Source organism: Ptychodera flava, chromosome 21 (assembly GCF_041260155.1).
Source record: "Ptychodera flava strain L36383 chromosome 21, AS_Pfla_20210202, whole genome shotgun sequence".
NCBI classification, from domain to species: domain Eukaryota; kingdom Metazoa; phylum Hemichordata; class Enteropneusta; family Ptychoderidae; genus Ptychodera; species Ptychodera flava.
In genome coordinates this window covers 15,438,431-15,450,773 of record NC_091948.1, presented here as the reverse complement: position 1 = coordinate 15,450,773, position 12,343 = coordinate 15,438,431, and the positions used below count along the sequence as shown (strand labels likewise).

Sequence of the window (12,343 nt, the reverse complement as noted above, 5' to 3'; positions counted from 1 at the left end):
TCTGATTCCACTTCAGCTGTTGTTGTTGAGGAAGGTTTCAACATAACAAGTGTGTTTTTTTCTTTCACATCTTCAGTGTATGGCAACACGCCAGTTAGCACTCCTTCAAATTAAGTACTCTTTACTTTCATAGTAGATCACGTTATATTTAAGATACAATACTTTACAAAATTGGGTCACAACCGCTGGTTGTTGAAACTAGATTCAGGACCACAGTGACAAGTTACTGACAATCTCATTTCACAGTTTTTTGCATAAAGCTTAGTTGAAGGTTGTTACAAGGACAACCGAGGTTGCAGATGGTCTACCCACAGTACTTCATTTTTATAAGTAAAATTCTGGAGTGAATAAAGAGCACACACAGCCCTCCTCCTGGACCCTGCCACCTTCAAACAATGGTGCAGCCCTATTGTCTTGAATAAAAGTTTTGGAACTTTGAAAGAGAAAATGGGGTGAAATAACGGAAAGCTCATTGTCATTTATAAGTATTGGTTAACTCATGTCGCATTATTCAGTTAAGCACATATTGGTGGGTATGATTTTAGTATGCATAGTACGCTTACCATGTTATGACCAAAGGACTATGGAAAGCTTGAGAACAAAAATGGCAAACCGCTAACCACATTGGATCAAAGCACAAAACAAATCAATGAGCATACCCTGGATGTCTGCACACCACAGGTCAAATGTGAAGTGACATATATAGCATGCCAGACAAAGCAATAGATATGAGCAAAATCAATGGGTGAATCTTCAGCTCATCCTCTGGGATCACAGCAGTGCAAAGACTTTAACCCTGTGAGCTCCAAAGTCAATTTTTGTTCCCTTTATAAATATACCCCAGTCACTTTTTTTCCAGAATTTGGCAACAATTTTGATAAAAATCTATGGCCGATGAAATGTGATGCCATTCGGTCCAAAATTATCAAATAAATAACAGAAAAATTCATAAAAATTGGTAAAATGTTGCACTAAAATTTTGGTGGGAAAAATTACAGCATTCAAAGGGTTAAAATCCTGTGCTCCAGGGCATTGTGAATGACCGGATAGTTTATACTTATGTTCTATCTTTAGTACAATACACACTGTTTCCGCTGTGATATGGCATGACTGAGAAATGCTAAGAAATACACTGGGCCAACTTCCTTCACACTTGGCTCATGATCTACTGTAATCATCCAAATGGTTTCTGTATGGCTTCGTTTGTATTTATAACTACTCCATAATGGCAACCATACAAGTCCACAAAAGTCCTTGAAATGGATGCACTTACATGCATGTAGAAATTTTGATTCGTTCCACTTCTTTGCTTCTTCCTCGGCATAATTGATCCAATATACTGAGTTCCTAATGTGGTGTAAGTCATACAGCTATAGTGCTGCTATGCTACAGCTTAGCTACAGGTAATTCAAGAATTGAATTTTTATACTCGCTCAAAGAAGCGCAACTACCTGGTTTCAGACAAGTACCACAGAATAGACCTGCAGACCATTTTCTTGCTATATTCAGATACCTGTCAACCTTGTGAAAGTGATTGAAATGAAACAGATTATCTGGAAATAACATTTAAAAGCAGAAAACCCTACAGTCCCCGGTCAAGGGCCACAAAATGTTTCAGCCTTGACCAGTGAAGCATTTGCTATGGATACCGTATATCCACTAGTTCACCAGACTCATGAATGCTAACGGTACTGTGTAATGAAGATGAGTGTACGCCAACCAAACTTCATTTAGTCTGCAGAACTGCCTGATTTTCCCTGATAGTGGTTCCATGGCACTCAAATCCTCTAATCCTTCACTGATTTGGTCACCCATGCAATCTTTTGACACTTGGAAAACTAGTTGCGACGGCTCAAGTTTTAAAGGCACACATGTTTCTATGAGAACAATTTACACTTGTTTTTTGTGTTTGTACAAGAGCCAGTGATCACTATCTACATGAAAACCATCAAATTGTTCTTTGTTGTGGAAATCTTTCCTTCTTTCTCAGAAGCGTTGTAAAAACCAGGTAACTGTTTTTTGTTATTGTTGTGGAACTAAAAACCACTTGCTGGCTCACCGAAGCATGACCACACCCAGAGGAAGAAATCATAGCAACGGAACATTGGCGTTGTCTGTTGCCTCGAAATGTTTGGCAGAGATCTCGATTTGATCCATAATCTTTCCATTCACATCATGCTTTGTGGCATCAAAATAATCAAGAAAAATGTAAACTTCAATCACAAAAATTGAAAAATATACATGGTTTCTGTTGATAAGCGTAACAGACCTGGCAGCAAGCCAGATTGTCAGGGTTTTTATGATGAATAATGATGACATTCAACACAGAGAAAAGAACTAAAACAAAAACTGAAACAACACAGTGGTACATTGATTTCAGAGTATTATCTGCTGTATCCCTTTTGATCTCTATGAAACAAAATATGTGTCTTCATCCATGTCCCACTGGACACCAATCAACATCACGCACGACATGTGAGAGACAGCAACCAGCATCAGATGGTTTTGTGTCATGATAAACGCCACAGGAAGATGCTGATGCGTTCCCCTCTATTTTTTACCCACTTGGGCTGAACCAGACTTTTGAAATATATGCAGTCAAACCAGTGACCCATTGGAGGTAAAACAGGGCCTAGGGTGGGAAACTGCAATTCACTGAAGGATAGCAAGGCTTTCGGTCTGCTGGCAAGTGATAATGACATATTTATTTCTTTGTGTACCTCAATCTCTTCAATTGATGTAAACCTAGTGAATCAATAAGATAGCTCTACCCTAGGGGTTGTAAGTTTTCAGTACAGACAATAATAGTGGAGCCTCCATAAATCATTGCCAACAACACCAATTGTAAACATATCTCAGCCAATAGACAGGTAGGCCTTTTTATGGGCACTTGGTCGTTTCTGTTGTCTTCCAAAAACAGATTTATGGTGTGCCAGAGAAGGACAACAGGCATTAAAGAAACAGTAAATGTGGCCACTGCATTGATTTATTATGGCAAAAACAATAAAAGTGCGTCAAAGTATTTAATATATGCATTATTGGTGATTTTGAAATTGAATACATGGTTGGACACCGAGTGTAGCTGCATATACCTTTAAAACGATTGGCAAACGTGTCGCTGTGGTGGCTGGCTCACTGTCCGCTGGACTGTGCATCAGAGTTCATGTGTGTCATGTCAAGGTCAAGGACAAACCCCTATATTTAAACTTGGTGCAAAAGGGGATTAACGAGTTCAACCAGGTATAACATAATGGTCCTCAGTAATAATAGGTACGTTCACAAGTTTCTTTGCTTGTAAACACAAGAAAAAGGCCCCATAGGTGACTATGAAAATGGAGCATGCTCAGTTAGGTTCGCTCCATGAGTTCCTCATGACATTATATCTGTTATCCTCTCGTTCTCACAGAAGTAGAGCTGTAATAGCTTGCCCTAAGCATTTTCCACAACCCTGGAGTAAAAGTCTAGGGGTATTGAGCCTTCGCTTACAAATCTCCAGCTATTAATGGAACTTTGAGATTGGGAACCAAATCCACGGACCAGCTGAATGAGTTGCTGAAGCCATCTCCCCCCAGGGTGAAAGACTCCTTATAGATCAAGTTTCCCTGACCTTTCACTGTTGCGGTTGAAGTATTCTATCTTGCTTTTACAAAGTGCAGACATACCCATAACAGAATACCCATATTTCTGCAATGTGTCTGAGGTCCCTAGAAATGGTGAAATTTTGAATGTCACTCTGACCACCATCAAATCTTATGAGCAAACAGAAGTTTGCGTGTGTGCAACCTGTTGTTTGAAGGGATTGACCATTTGATCTTGGGAGGGGTGGTTAGAATGCCGACATGCAAAGTTTGGTTTTCATGTTCCAAAATTGAATATTTTTTTCAGGTTTTGCATTGCACATATTCTGCTTTCGAGACTTCTACGCGTTTTCGGGCCAACTGTCTCATGAAATTTTATCTTCCCCGGAGCAGCAAGACCGGAATGAAATATTTCTCTGCAGGATTTTTTCTCCTTTTCTCATCCTCTCAAAATTTTCGAATGGTTGACTCCCTGTGAATTAATCAATGAAGCCATGGAAGGTGCCATCACCTGCATCACCACGGGCTTTCCACTTGCCGTTTGTTTAACACATTTACAGCTGAAGCACATTGTCACCAAAGTATCAAACAGTGGACTCAATATGGTGTTGACTGACAGTATTTGACTATAAAAACACAAAATGTTTGACTGACACGACAAGAAAATCTTGGAGTATACTCTGGCTGGACAGGTAGACAGAGAAAAATCAGAAACCTAATTTTTCAATGCAGAAAAGCAAATAGGGCCAAATAAGCAATATGGATTCAGAAAGTAAATGATCTTGGCTATCACTCACCAAACCTGATATAATTTCTGAAAGTTTATAAAACACAACCTGTCGTAGTGCAGTGAACAAACACAGCAGGAAAAAGTTCATGCTAAGTGTCACAGAAAACACCATGACTCAATATTTGATCTCAGGGAATGCAAATAGGGTGCTCTGCATTGACTGGAGGGGCTGTTCTATCTGTTGTTTACAGAACAAGCGTCCATCCAGCCCTCAAATCGATTTGAAGTGTCTGAAAGATAACAGTGTGCCCTGGCATTTGCAACTGATTGACTGCAGGTGAAAAACCACAGTATTTGTCCAAACAGGTTAAATCAAATTTTACCATTTGCATTCGCTAATTGAAGGAGCATGATGTAACATGACTGAAGCAAATTTCAATTATCGAAAAAAGAAACACAACACAACGCATCTTCCACAGCAGTGACACCATTTGCAAAAACGATCACTTTGCTTCTGAAAAGATCTCCTTTGCAGACGTAGAGAAACTGGCATAATTTTGTGATCGAGACCTTTACTTATTCAAAAGGATTCAAATAACTGACAAAATATGCTTGAATGGCGCAACCTCTCAAGCTTTGAATACACACATTCACCAGGCTATTTTTGTGCCTCTTGACAAACGCCAAAAATCCAATCTTGGAAAAGCAAGTCGTTGCACCAGCCAAAACAAGCACTCTGGGTGTTACAAAGCCACATTGCAACAGGTCACCGACTCACTATATTGATCAGTGTCCATGAGTTCTGCATCATTTGATGTGAATACACACAGCCTGAAACAAACTTTAAGTCACGGGACAGGAACCACAGAAAAATACCTACAATGTCGCAGCAAATTCTTCGCCACCTATCCAAGCATTCGCATGCACCCCATGACACAGGAAGTTGTACATCAAGCAAGACTTGAGCATGGATAAGGTACATAAACCGGCTTGGAACACCCTGTTACGATCAGTGTACCTGCCAAAATTTTTAGCTCAGACAAACATGTTGGTCATGCCCCTCTACATGCAAGTTTCGCCAGCCGTTCAATTATGCAGGCACCAGTGTTGGTTCATCAAATACCAATTTCCTGATAAGAATCATATTTCAAATCCTTGATCAATCTTCGTGTTTTGATGACATGGCAGTGTGGAGTCTGCCTGGCATTGGCTGGGCGTGCAATAATTTCATTCTTTTACATGTATGAAAGTTTAGAATACATTGGGATCAATTTGAAATCAAACAATCAAAATTGGTAAAAATATTTATCGTAGAATGTGGACAATTTTTCATATCTTTGGTTTTAAAGCCACGTGGATACATAGTCTGTGCCATCACGAAAGGCCATGAATGAAAGGGCCGCATCTCAATATGCAGTGGACTTTTATGTAGTGAACTTTCCCAAGGCAAGTTTGCCCTGAATTGCAAAGCTACATATAGCCTTCTTTCATTCCTGCCATTTCATATAATTTAAGATATAAACATAATATGCAAACATTTATATACTTATCAAACAACATAAATATGAATTCACAGATAGACAAGTGCATACAGCACAAAACTAAACTTTTTTTCTGTAACTGTATCCCAGAAGCTTCCATCAATATCTTCATGCTCTTTTCCACAACCAGTGCCATTACCGAAACCAGGCCACCCTAAATTAGCCGGAAGTAATATTCCTCTGCGATGGTCTTAAAAAACCCACAACAGCCTTCACTGCTCACTCAAGAAGAAAATCAAACGTTATTGACTAACTTTGTCTTTCTCTTCTGATATTACAGAAAGTCTAATTTAAAGTTTCCCTTGGCATCCTGAGGCCATGATTTGCAAGGTAGTTAGTTGGCCTTATAAGGATAGCAAAAACTTGTGCCTTAGCTCATGCCGGCACTTTCTAACAAATCTTTGGCATCTTACAGACAATATTGGCACATCAGTGCATAAGTGCTATGTTTTCAATTCAGTACAGCAATGAAATTACTATTTTCAAGTATCTCTAATACACTCAATCACACTGGTGTCTGCCTACCTGCCAACCCGTGCCAGTGTGAAGCAATTTCCATGATTCACAAAACTGAATATATGTATGGTGAATTAATTACTAATGCCCTGAAACATAAAGGTTTATGAATTTCAAAACCTCAGCCTCAGATGTATATATTTTTAGAGAAAAACACAATTAAAAAGTTGACATGCTTTCTCCTATATTTCAAATCAAGTTCATGATAGGGAAGTACAATTTTACACAGTGATACTGCTGCGCAGGCTTTTTTGATGACGTTGAATAAAAAAACTGAAGTTCCTTTAAATTTGAATTACCATGACGCAGTCAAACCACAGGCGGGCAGGAAAATGGGTCAAAGGGTCAGTAAAATACATTAACCTGAGAGACCTATTGCATCATGCAACGTTGATTGAAGTGGTCAAAACGTGCAAATCCTCACACGTTATACTAAACACATCATGATATTCCTATACTCTCATTTGACACTATTTTCCTGGAGATTTCTTATATTTCTGGTGAATGGCAGGAAGAGCTAACAGTTGCTGGGTGTTTTGAAGTGATCGTGTTACATAAGTAAAGAGGAACGACCTTCATTCAACTCAACACTTCTGAATTAAACACACATGCAAGGTAACCTACCTGTCACGCAGACAGAACAGGCGATTCAGATCAGAAATTTGAGAAAAACAATTCCCTCTGTTTGTATAACAAATATTGGATGGCATTGGGTCCATGACCTGTTGTCAAAATTCTAGAAACACTGGGATAGATGTGACAGCAACAGGCTACACAATCTTTTCGCAACAGAATAAGTATTTTTTGGTTTATTTCCCGTTGGTTTGTTTCCTCACATAAGGGTTTCTGTAAATTGTACTTCACCTAGGGGTTCACAGGCACATTCAAGGACAGACATTTTCTGATGTTGTCACTTTTTCAAACAGTACATACAGCATCAGCACATAACCCCTTTTTGTGCACAAACCAAGGTCAACATATAATTCAAAATCATAAAATTAATGCGGATTTCACCGAAGGTCAACACTTGAAGGGGCAATCGCACGTACGGTTAAACTGTGTACGACCCTTGATAATGTAATGTATCTCATAGCTGAGCAAGAGCCGGTGGATTTGCCAAAAGCTAGAACTTCAAACTTAATACTATCAATTGACTGGTATTGCTCTTTCAATGGTGGCACTGATTGTCAACAACAGCCTTGCCTGAAGCAGGAATTAAACTAACAGAGTTGAATAAAGGAAGCAGCTTGGAAGCACAAATTTGCTTCATTCTGCCTCAGCGACCCCTACCAAATACACTGCTATACAAGTCACAGCACGTATTGAAGACTCTGTCAGACCAAAGAAAACTTGATCTTCGCCAACCATTTCACCTTCAGTTGTTCATGTAATATGTATTTGTTGTTTCAACAGTTCCTTCTTTTTAAAGCATTCCTGTTTCTCTACTTTGTAAATGAAACCAAACAATCTTACGAGTCACACTGCGGCAAAAGTATTTTTTAAACGCAGCACCATTATTTTTATCATGCAGCAGAATGTTAAGAATTGAGGCTAAATATATAATTGGACTCAAGACACTTTAAAGGAGGTGAGAAAATATTAAAACTGCACTAAAATCCATTCATTAATGACTTCACTGAGCTCTTGGTGCATTGCGGGAGATCAGAAATGTTAAGAGTGGTCGATGGGAAAAAGGATGTATACACAATTTGTCCTTTGCTGATGGAACTGAGACACTTTCCCTCACTGGCAGGCCTGCTTTGATCCAAGTTAAGTGTTGCCAACCTGAAGGACACAGATCATTTCACTGTCCAATTTCTCACTTTTCAAGCACTACCAAAAGACGCACCTGAAATAAATATGCCACTCAGGGACAAAGCCCCCCACCATCCCCCCCCCTCCAAAGGTGACTGCAGTATGTTCAAAGCACGCTCCCCTGACCAAAAACCGCAGAGATATTATCAGCAACCAGGTGTCTTGCTTCAGTCAGACAGCTGAATTTACTGAAATCCTGTACTTCTGTATACCGTTATCCTGGTGTCGTGTCGAATGCGCGACTTGTTTTCGTCATGCCATCCATTATTGGCCCGAATGTGCAACATTCTCTGAGTCCTCCAAGCAATCGAAGTCAAAACTTGCATAAGTCTCCTGTAAATCCTCCCTCTCTCTCTCTCTCTCTCTCTCTCTCTCTCTCTCTCTCTCCTTCGACAAACAAACAAAGGAATTCATATCAACTTTGAAACACACATTTCACAAGGTTTTTTTTTGCAAACCATTATAACATCTCCACTCATCCAGAAACACAGGTATCTTACATGTACGTGTTATGAAAATTTCCCCACAAAAATCACCCCAAACTGCTGTCATCAAACACAAATCTCTCCAAAATTACCACGGCTTCTGATTAGTCTGCCAGCCTGGTCATTTTTTTTTTGAATGAAAGCATTCAGACAACTGCTCAGACCTTGGATGTCTGGTGCCGGCATGTATCTGTACAACAAACAATGATTTCAAGGCAATTTCTGAGGAAATTTCACTCAACATGGTACACACAGACCCTTAGAGAAAATGTTTGACTTCTCCAAATCAAATGCAGCTGTCACAACACATCACTTCATCCAGTGACTTATACCATTCCTGTCTCCTCAAATCAAATTCATCCCTTCTTTGCCAACCTTTTCCACTCATCCCTCATTATCTTCCAAACTCTTTCACTCTATTTTTCTCACTTTTGAATCAAAAGATGAAAAATCTGCATCGGGACTACTCACCTTATCTAAAGTATTCTGTGAGTAACTACATAAATGTTGAGGAAAATGATAAAATCTTCAAAAGATCTTCACACCATAAATTTAATCAGAGAGACTCTTCTGACTGCTGTGTGGAGGCAGCACTCTCTTTGTCGAATATATGCAAACTGCACGGATTTAAAACCTGAAATGAAATAATAGTTTCAGGTCACAACAGGCTGGAATAAAACACATTTTAACAATAGTGCATGCTTCCTGTGATAAAAAGAAAATATGAGTAAAGTTTCACACCTTACAGGGGAAAGTTAAATTTGCATACTCGGTACAAAACCTGAGATTACCTCCGTTCCAAAAGTAAATCCTTTCAATTACTGAAATTTTCAAATATGACAAAATTTCAGCAAGCTGGCTGGCTCTTCTTTTTACGCAACAGGCAAAGACAAACACAGCTGACAACATTGACGCAGGCTTGATACTGAAAGACTTTTGAGAGGGGAATGTGGTGTTTCAACAAATAGTGAAATCTACACTGGATCACCTCACAGCACGAGTTTCGAGGGCATCGTGACCTGACAGACAGAAATCCAGTGTTTGATTACGTGTTCCTTGAAGTTCTGAGAGTTATGAAGTCACAAGTACCGAGAACTCCATCTTACGCAGTACAATGTAGGTGGTGTTTGTACCAATTAACACAAATGGTATTCTTCCTTCACCTAGGCTGAAAAAGTAACGATGCTATGACCCCTGGCTGTCTTATCATCCATCTAGGGGCCAACAGCTCAATATCTCTCATAATCAAAATTGCCAGTACGGGATATAAACAGTGTAACACCATAAAGATATTACTCCTTAAACAGTCATTATGAGCAGTTCTATCGTATACTGGCATGACGGTTTTGTAAGGGACAATGGCTGCACTTTTGGTAACATTTTCATTATTCTTATTGATCTAGGAAATGACCATGTTTTCTCATTCTTCTCAATAGCATATATGTCAGCCGTGCCATCAGATCACACTGTGTACCACATATGCAATGTTATGATTTTCAACAAATGACTTCTAGTTTAGACTAGAATTCACTTGTCAACAATGACATTCAACAATAAATACCCACAATTGCAACATGATTTAGGAAGTAGAACAAGAAACCACATTTTACAGCGAGGAAGAAATCATGAAAAAAACAATGAAAAGTCACAGCTAAGACCCACTAAGAGCAAGGGGTATTAATAATTTACCCTGGGTTCAACTTTGCTTTTGTTTCTATGTGCCAAATAAAAGTGATGCTCATCTACATGTAAATGTATAATACCTTTTGCTCTTTATTATCAACTTAATATCTATTTCAGCCAGAGCAGTAGTATCATGCTGAGTAAAGAAAACTATCTTCATATTTAAACATCACTGTAACACATAGGTACAACTTCGGTAAAATTTGTACAGCAAAAATGAACCTTGAAATTTCACGGTGAATTTTCAAGGCCTCGTCAAAAATTATTAAACTATTATTATAAATTAAAAAGTTTTACAAAATGTACTGATAAAGAAACAACTCTGTACATTGTCTTGTAACTCACAGCTGCAATACCGTTGATATACATACTGGCAGCATTTAGGAACAACATACGTGTATGTAGCCTTTGTCATGTATCAGCTAGTAGGTGGGAGGTGGTAGGTGGTGGGTGTCAACAAGTGCCAACACCATAATGTTCAAGTTTCATTATGAAAGAGGCTGGAACACATTTTGCATTGTTAACTATTGGGATTTTCATTGCACTACAAAATATAATTCCGTAGGTTTCGGTTCCATATCATTGTTCCAATGTGCACGACGTCAGTGGGCACTCATGGTGGGATACAACACAATTCGTGATTGTTGAGCGTCATTGTTGTGGCATCAAATACCTGAGTTGCTCAGAAGGAAATCTGTTTCAGTGTTTGTATTATTGCAGAATAAATGATAAACCAATGACACAACATGATATGAGGGTTTTTTTATTTCTCAGAAGCAACACTAGGGGTCTCTCTACTCTGAATACTAAGGTGAGGTCAAGTCGGTGCAACGAGGTATTGAAAGGTCTGCGTCCCTCCTGGGGAGAAGTTTATTATTCTTCTGCTGACCTGGCCATGGGCAGGGTAACCTGTTAGATCGGAATTGACTGAAAAACACCAAGATACAGAGAGTGGATTGGGTGACTGCACGCTACAGGTTGACTGTCCACAGGCACAAAGCAAGAAATCAAATGCAAAACTAACATAGCACCACAGGGGTGCTTCAAAGTTATTATCAAAACTGGAGGAAAGAAAACACACACACAGTTGCTATGACAACATGCCAGAACACCAACAACCCCTACAGATGCAAAGTTTACACTTAAAAGCACTGTCTTTGTAGCGGTCTTGCTTTAAATTTGCTAGGGTCACAGAAAGTTCATGATGGATTAAAAGTACCTAGCAATACAGAAGCTCGTTTGTCATATACATCAGGGGGTCATGACCCAGCATCCTGCCACAGGAATTTCCATCAGATACCGGCACTGGTGTCTTGCCAAGACCGGAGCAAAGATGGACGTTCAAACTAAAAGAGTTTCTTTTGAGATTGACGTCCAATAAAACGCTGTCAGTACTGAACTCTTGCTAACAAGCAGCGCCATTTACAAACATGCATGTGACACGTATCACGTATTTCTAGTCCTCAAGACTTCCAGGATAAATAAGTATCCAGATGTAGACATATGGCATGTTCTCATGATGCAATTGCGTGAAGTCTTCATTCCCGCAGTAAATAAAATGAATCAAGTTATACACAAGTAAACATATGATCATTGTGTTTTCAATGATAACATTTTATATCCTAGCATTCCGTATCTAACAACAGCACACGGTCCCTCATTTTTAGGTCCAGCAATATGCTGTGTATGAAACTGCTGTAAAATTAAGTACAGGTAAAATTGTACCAGGGTTGATCTCTTCAAGTGAATGTTTAAGGGCAACCATTTCTCTTTTTTGCAAAATCGTGAAAGTGGAACCGGTTAAACTGTGATGATAAATGATGTTGATGACTATGCAAAGTGATAATAATGATAAGATATGGTGATGATGATGAAAGTGATGATGACAATGACAATTATGATCATGATGATTATGATGATGATGATGATGATGACAATCAATATGATGATAATGATTATGGTTGTGATGATGGTGATATAAGACATAATTTGACA

The 12,343-nt window shown here is 39.0% G+C and overlaps 1 protein-coding gene across 38 annotated transcripts in view; it reads right to left on the bottom strand.

The window, feature by feature from the left end:
- LOC139121513 (semaphorin-1A-like) overlaps positions 1 to 12,343 on the bottom strand; it is a 97,215-nt gene that overhangs the window by 32,543 nt on the left and 52,329 nt on the right. For 34 of the 38 annotated variants that reach the window (XR_011549299.1, XR_011549300.1, XR_011549301.1 and 31 more), the window contains one exon: positions 9,137 to 9,299. The gene's annotated coding sequence lies outside the window, so the exon portion shown is untranslated. Of the gene's footprint in view, positions 1 to 9,136; positions 9,300 to 9,456; positions 9,588 to 12,343 lie in introns of those variants that run through there. The other 4 variants (XM_070686438.1, XM_070686464.1, XM_070686447.1 and 1 more) reach the window with 3 other exon arrangements.